Raw genomic sequence first — 19,206 nt, 5'->3', positions numbered from 1 at the left:
TTTACTTTACAAATTCCAATATCACAGTCAAGTATTGAAAGTATTGAGGATTCCTGGCTTTGTTGACTTCATTTTTTTTCTCAAGCAATGAACTGACAATCCGAGCTGGCTGAATCTCGTTTCAAATAAATTTGAATCAAAATTTGCACAGGGTTTGATTCTTTGATTCCAAAAACGAGGGAACTGAAATTAATACACATGTTAACTGATGCTTGGCCATGTGAAACCTGGACCCACTGGTTTTGGATGCAAGTATCAATTTGGTGAAAGCAACAATTTAATGAAGGTGTTGATGCATTGTACATTTGTACTATTGTAGCAAAGAAAATTGTATGAATGCTAATTAGAGCGGTCCAGATTATTTTTGTGGTAATTAGCTGTTATGTGTCGGACAATTTGCAGTAACATGTTTTGTCAAGTTACCATTGGAGTCGGATCTTGAGATATTTCAAATGATTCTAAATCTGAATTTTCAGAATTGAAATAATTAATTCTAGAGTGAGGCTATAGTACTATGCATAGCATATATCGGTTCCTACTATGTATTCATAATATTATTTCGAAGTTTAAATAGTTAATTCAAGTAATTTAACATGATTTTTATATGAAAATATATTTTAAGAGCAAACTTTAAGTTGTTTATATTTTATTTTTTAACTATTTTTTAGATGGTAGAAAATCACTGATTTCGAGTGGGCCTTACATAGATCAAACAATTATTCTACCTATCTTAAAAAAATGATACAAATTTTTTAAAAGAATGTAAATTAAAAAAATTAAGTATATTTTTATATTAAAATCATATTAAACAGTTTGAATTAGGGGTATAAACGGATACAGATAATCCGTTTCGTATCCGGATTAAATGGATACAGATTATTGCGGATACCGATACGGATAATTTTTGCATATGGTGAAAAAATGGCAGATACGGATAATTTCATGAAGGTGAATATCCATATCTGTGTCCGCAATTATCTGGATCCGAAATTACTTCCAATCAGTTTTAACTTTACTGCTTCAGATAGAAATTGTTATATATTATCCCATATTAATTATAGTCTTGGTTGTGGTATAAATGATAATACGATATGGTTTTTAATTTAATATCTTTTTTACTAGTGGTAGTGCTTCAATAATGCACGCAATTTTTTTTTCTTTTTATCTCCATTTCTTCATTCTTCATTCTTTTTCATTCAAGACTTTAGTCCGTGAATGTAGTATACTTTTAGTCTCTGCTAAATTGGTTTTAGTCATTGTTTCAAGACAAAAACAAATCATTTTTTTGTATCTTAAAATGCATAACTCAATTATCGGATAATTATTCGTTTCGTATCCGTTTAAGGCGGATATGGTTTTAAATTTTGATATATATTTACTTTCTGTATCCGTATTCATATCCGCTCATTGAAAAACAGATATAAATATGGTATTAGCATTATCCGCTCCGAAATCACTCCGTTTACACCTCTAGTTTGAATCAATTATTTAGAGTTTGAATAAATATATGAATCCATAGTTCGCATTAGTGATTATTTATATTTTGAATAAATATATGAATCCATAGTTCGTATAGTGATGTGCGCTATGCACAGTACCGTAGCATCATTCACTAATTGATTGTGTAAGAAAAACCGAAGTCTAGAGGAGAAGACGATGTCTGCATGAAAAATAATAATTATTTTATTTGTTATCACATCTATAATAACAAATAAAATAATTATTATTTTACATACATATATATCATCTTCTTCCACTACATGATTGGATTTTTATTAATAATTAATTATTCACACAATTAGCTTTGGACACCTGCCAAATTAAAAACAAACGTTGGTAATGTTATAAGTTATCACTATTATTTCTAGATGGCAGGAATTCAAACGTATATAAGGATAATATAAACGTATTTATTTTCGTTATCTCCATCGTATATTCAAGCTTCTAAATTCATGAAATTAAAAATTCTATTTTTTTTGTTTGAAAAATTCTAAAATATTTAAATAACAAAATACAACTATTATGTATAATACTTCCTCCACATGACATATTAAATATTATTGTCATTTCGACCCGAAATTTTTATAAATATCCAAATCAACTAACAAATTACGGAATCTACCCTGTTTTGCAATGAAATTCGAAAAATACCCAATCCGGTTGTCCAATAACCGGATTTAATACAAGTGTCCGGTTATCCACTCCCCGAACTCAAAAATACAAGTCCGGTTAATGGTTAACCAGATTTGTGCATTGTTTTTTTTTTTTTTTTTTTTGAAAACAGAATTTTTTTATTATTTTTTATTTTTTGTATTAAAATATTAGAAATGTTGAATATATTTCTTTGAAAATAGATGAAATACAATATAATTTAATTTATTAGAAAGACTGCAACAAATAACCCGGATCAATATTTTTCAGATCGGATTTTTCGCGGCTGTAAGAAAAATTAATATATTTCTTTATGTGTTATTGGAAAAAAATAAAAATAATTAGATTCTGAGTTATTGATCCCGGTTCAAAAGTCACTTCTAGGTAATCCAGAAAATATTGTGATCCTTCTAGTACATTTAATTTATAAAAAGTTGTATCTATTTTTGAAAAAAATCAAAACTTTAATTTATTTAATGATTGTTTTTCAAAAAGAATTCTCAAAATAGATACAACTTTTTATAAATTAAATGTACTAGAAAAGTCACAATATTTTCTGGATTACCTAGAAATGACTTTTGAACCGGGATCAATAACTCAGAATCTAATTATTTTTATTTTTTTCCAATAACACATAAAGAAATATATTAATTTTTCTTACAGCTGCGAAAAATCCGATCTGAAAAATATTGATCCGGGTTATTTGTTGTAGTCTTTCTAATAAATTAAATTATATTGTATTTCATCTATTTTCAAAGAAATATATTCAACATTTCTAATATTTTAATACAAAAAATAATAAATAATTTCTGTTTTTAAAAAAAAAAAAAAAAAAACAATGCACAAATCCGGTTAACCATTAACCGGATTTGTTTTTTTGAGTTCGGAGAGTGGGTAACCGGACACTTGTATTAAATTCGGTTATTGGATAACCGGATTGGGTATTTTTCGAATTTCATTGCAAAACAGGTTAGATTTCGTAATTTGTTAGTTGATTTGAATATTTATAAAAATTTCGGCATTTCGACTCTACATTCTTGACTGAAGAACTTAAAAAAATATAAAATCATCAGAAGATAACTATAACAACAAACAATTATTATTTGTTGGAGGTTGTATATATGTTAAAAATCTAAATAAATATATACTGTAAATATTAAATAATTTAATGACTTGATTTTCGGTTTTTACTTAAAAATATTATTTAATGTAGCTTCTAAAATTTAAAATTATCTAATATGTATCTATTTAATTAAATATATAATTTTTAATTTTTAAATCAAATCGGTGGCAGATTAGTAAGTCGAATCGGTGGCAAATTAGGTTTATAGTTTTCAAGCAAAAATACAATGGAATTAAGGGTGGCAACGAGCTAGCTCGTTACGAACTAGATCTAGCTTGAAATTGTTATGGATTAGCTCGTCTGAGTCACAAGTGAGTTGATTTTAGGAGTCCGAGCTAAAATCTCAGCTTAAAATTGTCACAAGTTAGACTGAACTGGCTCGCTGGATCTGACTGGACCTTGTTTTAAGAAAAAAAAAATTCTACAAACTTTTTTAGATCGAATCGGATCGAGTTGAACTAAGCTGGACCAAGTTGGACATTCTAAAATATACACAAATTGATGTCTAGCGAGCGAGTTAAGTTCTAACTTAAACTTGTTAATTCTAAATTGAAACAGTGACAAGTTAGTTTGTTAATAGCTTAATTCAGTAACAAGCTAACTGTTAGTGAGTGAATCAGCCACAAACCACGATTCAGGGCAATCCACAAACCACGATTCAGAGCTTTGTTGCCACCCCTAAATGGAACTGATACCACGTGGCGTGCTTCATAATGAAGTAACGTACTGGCGATTTCTTGACTGATGGAACTGATACCACGTGGCGTGCTTCATAATGAAGTAACGAACTGGCGATTTCTTGACTGGAAATTAATAGCTTATTAATATGTCGTCACAACATAAATTTATTGGGCAATGGGCAATACTAAGCTACCTGCGGCCAGTTGTAGGGGAACTTTTTTTATAAATCATAATTAATTAAATAAAATTTAGCAAAGTAGTATGATTATTTTTTTTTTCAAAAGCCACAAAGACTGAATTGGAGATTCGGTCTTCCCATTTTACTTTTTCGTAAATGCGGTCACAGAAGATCCGAATAACCCCAGACCGAATTGGAGAAATTCGGTCCGCAGAAAATTGGTTTTTTTTTAATACCCTTCTCCCTCCAAAAAAATATTAACATGCAAACCCAATTAAATATTAACATTCATTCTATTACTCTACATTATTATATAATTACACTACAAAAATCTAAATTACACTAAAAAAAATTAAATCATTCAACAATTGATTTATATTACATGCAAAAAGCTAAATTACTCCACATGCAAACTAAAAAATTATACAATTAATAATTACACTACATAAACTTAAATTCCACTAGAAAATTAAATCATTCAACAATTAATTTATACTACATGCAAAAAGCTAAATTACTATATATGCAAACTAAAAAAATTCTACAATTAATAATTACACTACAAAAACCTAAATTATACTAAACAAAATACCGGTCGTTGTATGTTTACTGTTGAACGAAAACTTAAACTGAATTTTTGAAGCACTAAACGACGTTTTTTTGAAATTCTAATGCTTTGGATGCGCGGGGTTTTCCTCGGACAAAATTCGGCTCTGTCTCGTCCCCCCCCCCTTTCCGAAAAGTGGTCATACGCGCAAATCCAACTCTCATAGCCAAAGTTATTGATGTTTAAAGTTTTTTCAAAAGCTGAACTTTGAAAATTCATAACTAATTGTAGAAAAATCTAAATAAATTGATATTTGTGTCAATTTTGTGTATTTTTGAATGCTTTATATGCTAGTGTAATCACTTTTTGAATGCTCTACATTAAGTTGGATATTAATAAAAATATTGGTAAATTACTATGCATGCAAACTAAAAAAATTATATAATTATTCATTACACTACAAAAACCCAAATTACATTAAACAAAAAAATTATTTTTATTAATTATGGTTTATAAAAAAAAACATGGGAGATCGGTCTCAAGAAAAATAACTTTCTACACAGTTGGCAGCACGAAAAATGGAAAAAAGCTTGGAGACCGAATTGGAGATTCGGTCCCAGGAAAAAGCAAATGGGGAGACCAAATCCCCAATTCGGTCTTTGTAGTTTTTGAAAAAAAAAAAAACTAATCATGCTGCTTTGCTAAATTTTATTTAATTAATTATGGTTTATAAAAAAATTCTATCACAGGGTCCCAGTATCTTCATTGCATCAGAGTAAATTATGGATTGCCGACTTTACATTAGACGAATGTATCGTACTCATGTCAATAACATTTTGTCATACATAGACCAAAGTTTGAATTTGACAGCTTAATTTTTCAGATATCTGAATAAGATATGTTTGTTATATAGATAGGTATGAGTAGAACTAGGGTGTTCTTAAGTTTATTAAGTTTCTTGGTGAATTTAAGTCTAAAATCCATTAAATCGAGTTCAAATTACGAATCCGAACCGTCGAGATCAGCCTATCTTACGAGTGATGCGTCTATATGTGAAAATTTTAAACATTTAAATTAATTTAGTATAAAGTCAAGCGGTCAAAATTAGAAACTTAATAAATTAATTTTGATGCATTTATTTTTTGAAAGTTTTTTTACCGTTTGACTTTATACTAAATTAATTCAAATGTTTAAAGTTTTCACATGTAGACACATCACTCGTAAGGTAGGCGAGTGCTAGTTTCAACAGTTCGAATTCATCACTTAAAGATGATTTGACGGGTTTTAGACTTGAGTTTACCAATGAACTTGGTGAACTTAAGAACACCCTAGTTCTACTTAGAGAGGTGTGTGTGTGTGTGTGTGTGTAGGGGAAATTAGATCCATGCCACCCCAAAATGGTGAATTTAGAAAAATGTCACTTCAAAATTTCCCTTTTGCTAAATGCCACTCCAAATCACATTTATTCAGAAAATTGCCACAATTAACAAATTTTTATACATTTGTAATAAAAAATAAACATAATATATTGTATTTTGAGTAGTATCTTCATATATTCCAAAAATGCCCTCACAGTAACCCATTAAGTCCGATCCAATCCAAAAGAAATGGTGAGCCGTCTCCTCTCTTCCGTCGAGCAAGCTCTCCCAGTCGAGTCTCTCCTCTCTTCCATTGAGCCTCTCCTCCCAGTCGAGCCTCTCCTCTCTTCCGTCGAGCCTCTCCTCCCAGTCGCCTCTCTTCCGTGGATCTGGAATTTATCTGAATTGCGTAACTATTAATATCTCTTTTGATTTTATTTGGCTGAATACATTGGAATTTATTTGAATTGCGTAACTATCAATTTACTACTTGAACCACTCAGTGCCACATTTTTCTGGTACTAAACCCAGCACATATGCTTTAAGGTTGCTCCTAGTGTGCATGCATACCCTAATTATCACACAATTCCTTGTCAGATAGCCACATTAGTGAACTCTAATGGAGACATGACTATTCATATGTAGATGGTTTAATAGATACAATTCCTTATTGTTTCTTTTCACATCGATTTGAAATCTGATGGATCCCACTTGAAGTGTTTCGTTAACCTTCATTAACCTTCATTTTAATGTGCCAATTTTGAAGAGGAAGCCACGGAAAAGAGGCGAGCCTAAAATTGTTTATTTCTGTTGCGTTAGAAGAGAAATAAATTTTGAAGATAAGGTTATTTCTGTCACTTCACTTATACTATAAATTGTTTATTTAAAATTATACATTAGAATGGTATTTGTGGCAATTTTCTGAATAAATGTGATTTGTAGTGACATTTAGCAAAAGGGAAATTTTGGGGTGGCATTTTTCTAAATTCACAATTTTGGAGTGGCATGGATCTAATTTCCCCATATATATATAAAGGTTGGCTATTCTACTACCATAAGCATATGTGGGCATATACTTATAACTTGTTTTTGCGTTTCCAATGTCCAAACGGTCAATCTAAAGGGCTTAACATGTTTTCCATGTTAATATGTGCTTGGAGACTAAATTTTATATTTTTTGAAATTTTTTTACTATTTTTCCAGAATTTTTCAAAACAGTCATAAAAATATAAAAAAAAATAATTAAAAATATGAAAACCCTGTTTTGAAAAATTCTAAAAAAATAGCAGAAAAATTCAAAAAATGTAAAATTTGGTCTACAAACACATATTAATATGAAGAACGTGTTGAGCGTTTCAGATCGACCATTTGAAAAATGCAAAAATGAGTTATAAGCATATCCCCACATATGCTTATGGAAGTAGAATAGCCAACCTCAATATATATACTAGTATCATACCCGTGCGTTGCAACGGGGACATATTATAAGAAACAAATATATCAATGAAAATAATAATTATCTAAAAATTAAAACACATGTTAATAGAAAATTTATATGATTCTGTATTTTTAATTAACTTTAATCGTGATCTCTTATAACAATTTGATGATGTGATGATTTTTTTATTTTTAAGTACCAATAATATCAAATAATAGCTCGATTCGAATCTAATATCACATATCATACAATAATTCAATATCAACATATAATATGATATCAAAAAACACAAATAAAAAGTGTTATCGTGTGTATGTATAGGATATACACACACACACACACATATTATAAGAAAATTATATATTCACACACACGTTCCAATTTATATTCTTATTTGTTTCCAATTTAGAATACACACACACACACACATTGATATATTCTATATCGGAAATATATTCTAAATTGCCTACACCAATATGTATAGAAACAAAGAAAGAGAAATAAGGAAATAAAAAAAATGATTTCCATTGTGATCCGTATAGAAACGAAGAAGTAAGTAAGGAAACAATAAATAATAAAATGGAAGGTGGAGCCTTCTCAATTGAAGAGGAGAAATATGGAAACAAAAAAAAGGAAACAGATAAATATATCGCTAAATTTCAGAATTTATTCAATTTTAATTGTAACGTATCGTGTGGCAGCATATGTAGTGGGTATTTTTTTTAACTAAATTTAGACTTCTATACATAAAACAGATGCATTTAATCAAAAGAAGACAAATTATGTAATTGGAGAGCTGAGATCAAATCCGAAGTTTCATCTCTCAATCGTAGCCGTTGGCGGATCGGACACCCAACGTGCTTAATAATATAATCTCTCCTCCTTATTAAGGAGCTTAATGTCTAGATCCTGCAAGGGTCCTGATTTTTTTTTTTTTGTTGATTGAATTTGAACCATCTAAACAAATAATCAGCCTTCTTTTGATTAAATACATCATTTTTCTGTGTAGAAGTTCAAATTTAGTTAATACAGGACCCACCACACGTATTACCACATGTTCTTTAGTTCTGGACCGTCAGATCTGAATTAAAAATCGTGCATTCTCTGATGTGCAATTTTTTTTCGCTGGAGACGCCTCTCTCCCAGCAAATTATTTTTTGTTTACTGTCCCCCTCCCCGATGACCCGATCCCTTCTTCCCAAAGAACACAAAAAGGAACCCTAATCGTCTCCCAGCGCTCTCTGCCATCTCTCTCGCTCTCTCGCCTCAGACCCGCGCCCAAGCTCTCCGCCATCTCTATCTCGCTCATTCGCCATCTCCCGCTCTCTCTCTCGCTCTCTCGCCTTAGATCTGCGCCCCTCATCTGATGCGTAAGGGTACGGTTTGGGGCGCCTCTCTCTTCTCCTTGAGTATTTGTACCTCTTTCTCTCTCTCGTTTTGGGTTTGCTTGCTTGCTTGTTGTTTATTTGTGCTCATGTGCTGAGATTTTTTCCCTATTCCCCTCTATTTTCTGGTTTTCGTTGATTGAGAGAGAGAGATCGAAGCTTTAAAGCTTTCGATTGCGATTCTTGATCGAGGCTCTTGCTGTCTTGGTGCTTGGTTGTTGCCGTTCTGATGTTAGTTGTGTTATACTAAGTGCACCTCTAATTGAAACAAAAAACTAAAATTAAATTGCAATTGAAAGTAAATAGATGAGTTTAGAGAAATTTGACATGCGAGATGTTAACGGAGTTCGGCAAAACAAAGGCCTAAGCTACTCAAGAGAAACACTCAATAGATCACTCTAACCTAATCTAAGTTGAGATTGGTGAAGTGTGTTTGAGGTTGTTTGAGGGATTTTGAAGTTTTAAGCTCTCACAATAATGGAGTAGGCTAAGCTCTCAGAAAATCGCTTTTTAGAAGATTAAGGTCGGCTTAGATGATTTGGGAAGAAAACCCAATGCCCTATTTATAGAGTCAGCTAAAAAATGAGCTGTTTGACATAAAACGTTACAACGTTTTAGTTCAAAGTGCGATTTAGGGTTTTAATTTCCTGACAGCTCAGCAAAACGTTATAACGTTTTCTCCTGTAAAAACTTGATCAAAATAGATGTTCTTTGAAGCTCAAATTTAATTAAAACGTTACAACGTTTTGTATAAACGTTGCAACGTTTAAATTTAAATTTAATCTTTGGTACAGCTGTACTTAACATTATGACATTCCTTAAACGTTATAACGTTTCAAGTTGATTCTGTACAGCTGTGCTTCAGTAGTTCTGTCACTACTCAAACGTTACAACGTTTTTATAACGTTATGACGTTTTAAATCGTCACAACGTTTATAAAACGTTATAACGTTGTAACTTGTTTCTGATTTTGACCAACTTGTTACTTCTGACAAGCATAAAACGTTACAACGTTTTACAAACGTTACCAACGCTTTATCCCTGTTTAAACAGACTCAAATATACTTTACCAACTTTCTGATTTTACAATTTGTATTCTTGATAAATGTCTTCATGTCTTCTTCAGTCCAAGTATTCCATAATGCAATTTCATTTGACCTGAACCTACATATCTTTCAAAAGTAGAACACATCGTAAAATTCAATAATTGTATGTTTTTGCAAATTAGTCAAATAGATGAATAAGATTATTGCTCAAACAACAAGTTGTTGCCGTTCTGATGCTGGCTTTGTGCTGTTCTGGTGCTTGATTTTCTGACGGTCGTTTTGTTGTTCTCCTCGGTGCTAGCTCTGATTGGGTAATTCTTAGCACCTTACCTATTTTGTGACTTGTTTGGGTTGTTGATTTTCCCTACAAATCGAGGTGCCGATAAATTCGGGGCTGAGTTGTGCTTGTTCGTTTTTCTGTGTTGTTGCCCTGGCTGGGTTTTCTTTGCTCTGTTCTGGTTCTATTTGCTTTGACCTGCGCCTTGTTCTGTTTTGTTGGCTGTGTGCTTTGCCTCTAACCTGTTGCCTTGTTTTCTGTTTTGCTGGTCTTGCTTGTGCTTGGCTGTGTTGCTATTGTGTTGACTTGCGAAGTGCTGGTACCAGTGGTACCAGCCCAGTATACTACTGGTATTGTGCTGATTTTGTATGTATACCAGCATTTGAACTGACAAGGACCATTTTGCGAAATGTTAAAAGTTTAGGGGTTGTTATGCAAATTATCCCTAAATGGTGTAAATAATTTAAGTGAAGGGGGCAAAGTGTAAATTGGTGAAATTTATATATATGGCCGGCCATATGTATGTATTTATGTGAATGGGCTTTGAATTGGAAATTGATAAGTCAAATAGGCCGAAAGGTATAAAAGAATTGACGGATTAAATGATGACTTTTAAAATCTAGGTTTTGATAATGTAACCGAATAAAACCGGATGCTTATGTAAACTTAAATTTAAATCGGGACATGATTATACCGTCCAGGGTCTTGATGCCTCGATGATAGCTCATAACATAATTTGAGCAGATACTAAAATAACCCGATTGGACACTTGTATGATCCCGAAACAAACCAAATTAAAATATCCAACACATTAAATAAAATAAAAGTTTAATAAATAAGTTTTAGTTAAAACTTTTAAACTTTTTGAAATTTTTATAAAAAACTTCGTTGCTAATTAATAAAGGACAATTAATTAGCAACGAAAAGTATTGTTTTATACTTAGATTCAAAATGTCGAGATAAACGTAAAATTAGAGTAGTTATAAAATATTGAATTGTGCAGCTTAGTTATAAATAATTAAAAACACGTAAAATGGATAAACAATTCGTTTTTAAAATTTTATAAATAAATTCAGAAATAATATCTTTGGTTTACATTTAGCGATATTTTTTTCTCTATTTTTTATGATAACAAAATATTTTAGTAAATTAAGTTTTCTACTATATAATTTGCTCCCGTTGCTGTGCACGGGCACGATTACTAGTAGAGATATATATATATATATATATATATATATAGGGTCTGTCTAAATTGCTGCTGGCAGTATTTCGGCAGAGGTGCTGCCGGGGCTATATTTAGCTGTGTGATGTCCAAACAACAAATCCAAACCGTTAGATGTTTAATCTATATTATAATCTACTTGGAGACCAAATTTTACATTTTTTGGAATTTTTTTACTATATATTAAGCTGGTTTGAAAACCGCTGATTTCAGTAAATTTCTGCAGCATTGAAATCAGCGGTTTTCAAACCAGCTTAATATATAGTAAAAAAATTCCAAAAAATGTAAAATTTGGTCTCCAAGTAGATTATAATATAGATTAAACATCTAACGGTTTAGATTTGTCGTTTGAACATCAAAAAATAGAAAAAACAGTGGCAGCACCGCCGGCAGAAATGCTGCCGGCAGCAAATTAGCCACAGCCTATATATATATATAGAGAGAGAGAGAGAGAGAGAGAGATATGGACTATGGTGAGTTGCGAAGTAAAGCGACTATTTTACTTTACACTCATATTTTGCGATTTTAAAGTTCAAAACGTCGATCCGAACTGCTCAACATGATCTCCATATTGAAATGTGCTTGGAGACCAAATTTTACATTTTTTGGAATTTTTTTACTATTTATTAAGCCACTTTGAAAATCACCGATCCGGTGGTCTAGAAATTTTTACTGTTTTTACTGTTCACCCGGATTTTTAAATTTTCAAAGCGGCTTAATAAATAGTAAAAAATTCCAAAAAATATAAAATTTAGTTTCCAAGCATATTTTATTATAAAGAACATGTTGGAAGGTTCGAATCGGTTATTTGAACTTTGAAAATAAAGATATTGCGTGGAGTATAAACGTGTTTTACTTCGCAACTCACCGTAGTCTATCTCTCTCTCTCTCTCTCTCTCTCTATATATATATATATATACGCGTTAGTGCTCCATGGCACTATATTTTTATTTTGAAAATCCAAACGACCAATCCGAACCGCTCAACATGATCTCCATATTGAAATGGGCTTGGAGACCAAATTTTACATTTTTTGGAATTTTTTTACTATTTATTAAGCATTTTGAAAATTGCTGATCCGATGGTCCAGAAAATTTTACTGTTCATAGCAAAACAGCAATTTTCAAAAATGCTTAATAAATAGTAAAAAATTCAAAAAAAATGTAAAATTTAGTCTCCAAGCACATTTCAATATAGAGATCACATCTAACGGTTTGGATCGATCGTTTGGATTTTCAAAATGAAAATACGGCGTGGAGTACAAACGCGTTTTACTCCATGACTCACCATAGCCCATCCCTATATATATATAGGAACCTACTAGCATGCTACGCATAGCATAGAGGACCTCCGTGCAACGGCTCAATATTTGACTTTTCAAAATCCAAACCGTTCATCTTGTTCTCCATATTAATATGTGTTTGGAGACCAAATTTTACATTTTTTTTGAATTTTTTTACTATTTTTTTAGATTTATTGAAAATTGTTTTTTTTTATGGTCCAGATTTGTTGAAAACAACGATTTTCAAGAAATCTAAAAAAAATAGTAAAAAAATTCTAAAAAATATAAAATTTGGTCTGCAAACATATATTAATATGGAGAACAAGATGAACAGTTCGGATAGACCGTTAGGATTCTGAAAAGTCGAATATTGAGCCGTTGCACCGAGGCCCTCTATGCTACGCATAGCATGCTAGCATATTCCTATACATATCGGGAATCAAATCTGCTAAAATCTCCAAGGATTTCAGGAACTCTAAAATTCTAAATCCAATCGTCTACATTTTTTATACACAAATCTCAAAGCACACATTATTTTATACATGAATCTCGAAACATATAGACGATCGAATTAAAAAATTTAGGATCCCGAGAATTTCAGCAGATTTGTTTCCATATATATCGATACCTGCGTAACTATTATTAGTGTCACTTATTTAGAATTCAACTTAATACAATTATTATTTAGTTTAATAGTTTTATTATTCAGTCTATTCAAGTAACTTGATCTAATGTTAAAACAAAATTAAATTTATAGAGAATATTGAATATACATGCCAAGCAATTCAAATATATACTTAATAATTTAATTCAATAATGTCATATTGCTTATATAAACTATGTATAATATTTTTGACATTTTATGCACACTTCACATGTAATACAACAAGTGTCTATTCTACGCGATCAAGTACCAACTCTCTTCCTCATCAGACATTCAGATAAGGTATTTAATCATGTTAGGTTAGATCGAACCGTTCAATTTAAGTTTATACAAATAGTAAAATGGATCTCCTATGTAATAAGTAGACCCGAATTTCTTATGACTTGGTTGTAAACTTGTAATTTTCAGGGGATACGCACTCCCTTGTCAGTGAGCTTTCCAGCCTTCACTCATGTCATGTCAAAAGAAGAGTATCCTATGGATTCTCCTCAATAAAAAGAAAAGAAAGAGTATCCTATAGATACCGTACTCACTGCACACAATTCGAACCGAACAAAATTTTCTGGACCAGCTTTTAACATTTATGTCAGGTTAAAACAGATGGTGTAGATTCCTCATTTTACATGTTAGGTAACCCACTAAATAAATCTGAACTTTTAAGTCAAAAAGTTTAATTTTTTTTTTTCTGAATGAATAAATTAAGATTCAGAGTTGTTTGTTAAATGACAACACTGGTCACACTTCACATGGTCTGGCCCAATAAACAAAAGAATGGACTCCAAATTGAAACCCAAAGAAATTTCTCATATAGGAAGATTTATTAATTGTTCATTTCATAGTTCGATTAGGCCCGATGATGATAGTGAATTATTGACAATTCTGACATCAATTTTAAATCGATTTTTTTAAAAATAAATGTCGGTATATAATTCAAGTTATCTTCGTTATACAATTTAAGTACTGTTTATAATACACCAAGCAAATTAAATTCGAACCATGAAAAGTTCAAATTGTTTGATAATCAAGGAATTTTTTTTTATCTATGGAAATTATTAAAACCACACGTACGGAAACATAAAGAGTGCTTCATTTCTAACAAATATAGAAAGATCTGACTCAATGAGTCCGATCCAAATACATGGATCAGACTCAATGATCCAGATCTATCGATATATTTTATTTTTAAAAAATAACAGACATTGATGAGAAAATCTGAAATATAAATGCCACAAAAAATCAAGTTAGAAATGGATCGGCCTCAATGAATTTTGATACTGTAAAACTTTCTTGACCTCCAATTAAGAAACTACTTAAATAGATAAAATCTCGTGATCATATTGTCTCAACAAAAATAACTACAAATTCCACACAAAAAAAAATACAGGCCAGTGAACGTCCTACTAATAATTAATTGAAATAAGCTCAACAGTTGTTCAAGGCCCATTTTTTTTTATTTAAGCCCGTAGGCATTCACACAACACACTCACATGACTCGAACCCATGTTCTTTCGTGAGAGAACAGATGTCTTATCCATCTGATCTAGGCAGTGTTAGCTCAAGGCCCATTTCTTCTCATTGCCAGTGTATGGAGTTCCATTTATCTATAGGTGGCATTTATTGCTGTTAGGGTTGCAATTAGACGATTACTATTTATTTTCTATAAGAGGAAGAACATCTACAAAAAATAAAAATGAAGTGTTGGCCGCGGCGTAGTTTTCCAAAGCAACGCAAGAATTCAACAATTATAGATTGCTGATTAGTCGAGACATGAAGAATGATGATGGGTGGAGACTGGAGAGGACGTGATATTTGGTCATTTGCTCATGGAAGTTTTGGCTTATTCGTTAATGCTCTCTTTCACATTAAAGGTTTGTGTGGTACTGAATATCAACCATATATTTCTATTTTTTATTTTACAATATTTATCTTTTCAATATATATATTTAGGGTTTTAACCAAATCAACAATAAAAAAGACTACAAAGAAAAAACAAAACTCTCGGTACTTGTCGTAAAAATGTGAGATTGAACGCAAATACGTATACTTAGTTTTATTATTTTTTTATTAATATCTTTTGCTACTCTACTTTCATTATTATATTTTATGAAATTCGGTTATTAAATTTCCACTAATTTGTCATAGTAATCTCATAATTAAACTCGGAGGTAGATTTGGTTCCTCCTGATTTGTTAGGCTACGTACTTAAAGGTTATAATTTTTTATCCTTTTACAAAACAAGATTTTTCCAATTCCAAGTTTCTAAAATATCGTTTCTTAGAATTATGCAAATGACTGAACTTGATGCAAAATTAAGAAGCCGTTTAAGCATCTTTAAATTTGATGTACTTGGATCAATTCTTTATAGGACTTGAACCATGCATATAAGAGACTGATATGAACAAGGTCGAAGCGCTGTTGTCTTGCATTTACCGATTACCAAATCTTTAGGGGATATGTTGTTTGACATAAAATAATTGAACAACTAGACAACCAACACATTATGGGTCAAAATAAAAGAGGTAAAAAAGCATACACCTCTAAATTTATGCCTGTGCTTGCTTGACATTCTAGATCCTTCACTGTTTGACAGCATATCTTGCATTCAGAGGCTTTAAACGTGTATAATTAAGGATAAATGGATAATACAAGCAAAAACATTGTAATGGCAAAGAATGTTCATCTTCATGAAAACCAAAAAATAGAATGATGACCTTATGCCAATATCTGAAATTCTTATTGAAATTAATCTTGGAGATAAGATTAAGTTAGCTCTTGTTTTAGATTCATTTCTGTCATCAAATTTGCAACTAGAAACTTTTGTAACTTCAACTAGAAGTCTAAAATGTGCTGCACATCCAAAGCACTCTGACCCTGGATTGCCAGTGGTATATAGGGTACCAAATTTTGTTGTTGGTCTTGTCTATCTATTGGGATTATTTAATATGCACAATATAGCTCTATTATATTGTAATTAAATTCCATCGTGTTGCTTATCTATTTGGATTATTTAACTAAATCTTGTAACATGCATTTAGAGAGTACAAAAATGGAAAAGCAGGGTGATGAGGTGCTTGATTATCTTAAAGCGGAAAGCTGATATTGCAATGCATTGAAGATTAGTGTTAAAATATTGTTGTTCAATGTGGCAAGGATATGTTGGATTGACAATTAAATTGATTAACGTGGACATATATGTGGTAAAGGAAAGAGAGAATGAGAATTTTCATAATTCCAAACAATACCAGAAGGGAGTGATGACAAATCTTAATGTTAGATATTGTGCATGCATGCAATGCATATAATTCAAAACCAACACGCTTTTATTTGCTCCTTTTCAATGAGCTAAGCTAAATTTTGTCCATCTATGGCTCTGTATTAATTAGCCAACTGGCATTTGTTTTATGCATGTATTTGTTCATGGACTCTGACTATTTAAGCACCTCCTCTGGTCATTCTCTCTAAATAGTCAGAAAAAAAAAATACAAAGTCTTACAGTGTATACCACCAATATTCCATAGCAACTAAAACTTGATACGTGATGTGCAGACGTGTACTCGAGCACCAAGGAGCAACTTCACAAGTTCCGTGTAATCCGAGCACCAAGAGCTGTACCTCCAAAGGTATTCTTTTCTGTCTCTTTTAGAAGTCTCATCTTGCTACCATTGAATGTGTTTTTAGAGAGTATATATCATTTCTCTGTAGAAGTCAAGGTCCTGTTGTAGCATATAGCTGTTGTTAGACTACAATGTAAAAGGAGTTGCATTTTACTCGTTATCGATCATCTCATTTGGGTTTAAGAAAACCAGCAAAATATAAGCATCTAGTTAACCCAAAAAACAGTGACAAGGCAATTAATAGTGTAACAATATTGGAACCGAATAACTAATCGAGATATGCGCTAAATAAAATTCACACGTTATTCTTGAAATTATACCTTACTAATAATATATAGGTGTTCAGTTGAATGGATACTTCTTCAAGCAGGATTTTTTTTGTTTTTTTTTTCAGCAGAGTCTTTTCAATTGAAACAGAACACTAAAAATTTGCAAAAGAAAATACAAATTCATATAGCTTTTTCGTCATTAGCCATTAAAACTTTTCTATTGAACTTTTAGTTTAATTATACTTGTGATTGTTTTTCTTATGTTTCATGTAGAATATATTTTCAAAATTCTATAACCAGAATTCTTGTTTAAATTAACTGGATAGACGCTGACATTTAAGAAAAACATTATAGTGTCGGAGTATCCGGATTTTCTTAGTCACGAGGTGCTCTTGAACATCTTGATAAAGCTGGATATATAGCATCAATGTAGTATAATTCAACTTGATAATTGCATTCTACTAAATACACACATATTTATTATATACATAATAAATAATGCCATATATGCCTCTTCTGAACTCTTTCCAAAAGCATAGCAGAGGTATATATTATCATATTTACACTAGTTCATGTAATATTATGCAACCAACCATTAGTACCATAAATTATATATCTCACCAGAATGAAATTTGCAGAAACAAAAACAAGGAATGATGGCAAGCTGAAGCAACCCATGCGATAATCTTTTCACACCACCTGCGCAAGCTGCTTACAACCAAGCAGAAGCTGGCCCTTCCAACACTGGATCACCCTTGTCCTCCTCACCTAAACGACAACTTACTCGGGAGGAATTGCAATGCAAAATAAGTAAATACAGTAACAGGCTTAGAGAGTATGCTAGGCATGGGGCAAACGATTTTGAAGAGAAACAGAAGGGTCTAAAATCTCACCAAAAAGATGGTCTCCAGTATGCACCTGAGTATTTTAGAGCAAATGCTGATGATAATAGAACAATGTAATGGAAAAGGCTTTGTCTATGGAATGGTATCCGAGATTAGTAAGCCTATGTCAGGGGCCTCCGACAGTCTCCGGTCATGGTGGAAGAGGCAAGTCATATTTGATAAAACAGGTCCTGCCCAAATTGGCCTATACTACAGAGAATTCTCTTTACACAAATATGACTCATGTTAACAAGACCAAATCAGCAAACGAGCTACTCATGGACCTCTCCGACCCAACACTAGGGTCAATTCTGTCCCTTCTAATGCAACATTGTGATCCTCCCCAACGGAAGTTTCCGTTTGAACTAGGTCTGCGACCACCTTGGTGGCCCATTGCACAAGAGGATTGGTGGGGCCAAACATGAATCTCAAGAGATGAAGGACCACCACCTTTCAGAAAGCCACACGACCTTAGAAAGAAATGGAAGGTCACAGTAATAATTGGAATAACCAAGTCGATGTCTCCCAACTTCTCAAGTCCCTACAATCTCGTGGAGCAGACCCCTCACTTACGATTACGCATGAAGGCCAAAGAAAGAAAATTCTGGACTTTGGCGGTGGTAGCCAAGGAAAAGCAATATTTTCGAGAGCATCCTGACATAGTGACATGCTCGTAGATGAGGCAATTGCATTCGTGGAGACCTATGGTAGTTAGTTGGTTAGTTAGTTATGTCCTTCTTGCCCCCATGTGGCTCTGTTCTTTGTATGTCCTTAGTACATTTTCTTTTATTATTTTTGCAGTGATTAATTATGAAAAATGTTTAATTGTATAATTGAATTAGTTATTTGATTGAGCTTAGCTTTAGTCAAATCTTGCACCAATGAGCGCTATATTGTGTGGCCTAGATTTTTCAAATCTGATTCTGTTAAGACTCAATCATTTATGCAGTGAAAACACACGTTAAAAATAATATCTATTGAGACAGGAACAAAGGAATTGTCGACAAGAAAATTACAGCACATATAACCTACAAGATTTATTGTTACCTGAGTTAACAAACTTCTGGTTACTTTCTCTGTAACAGTA

At 32.0% G+C, this 19,206-nt stretch overlaps 1 long non-coding RNA gene across 1 annotated transcript; it reads left to right on the top strand.

The window, feature by feature from the left end:
- The first annotated feature begins 15,054 nt into the window (after window positions 1–15,054).
- On the top strand, window positions 15,055–18,950 carry LOC144547067 (uncharacterized). Its single transcript, XR_013508984.1, has 3 exons — window positions 15,055–15,220; window positions 16,899–16,972; window positions 17,874–18,950. It is a non-coding gene; the product is annotated as an uncharacterized LOC144547067 (long non-coding RNA).
- The last annotated feature ends 256 nt before the right edge of the window (window positions 18,951–19,206 follow it).

This window comes from Carex rostrata, chromosome 30 (genome assembly GCF_964058835.1).
Source record: "Carex rostrata chromosome 30, lpCarRost1.2, whole genome shotgun sequence".
NCBI classification, from domain to species: Eukaryota; Viridiplantae; Streptophyta; class Magnoliopsida; order Poales; family Cyperaceae; genus Carex; species Carex rostrata.
This window is presented reverse-complemented; position numbering and strand designations above follow the sequence as displayed.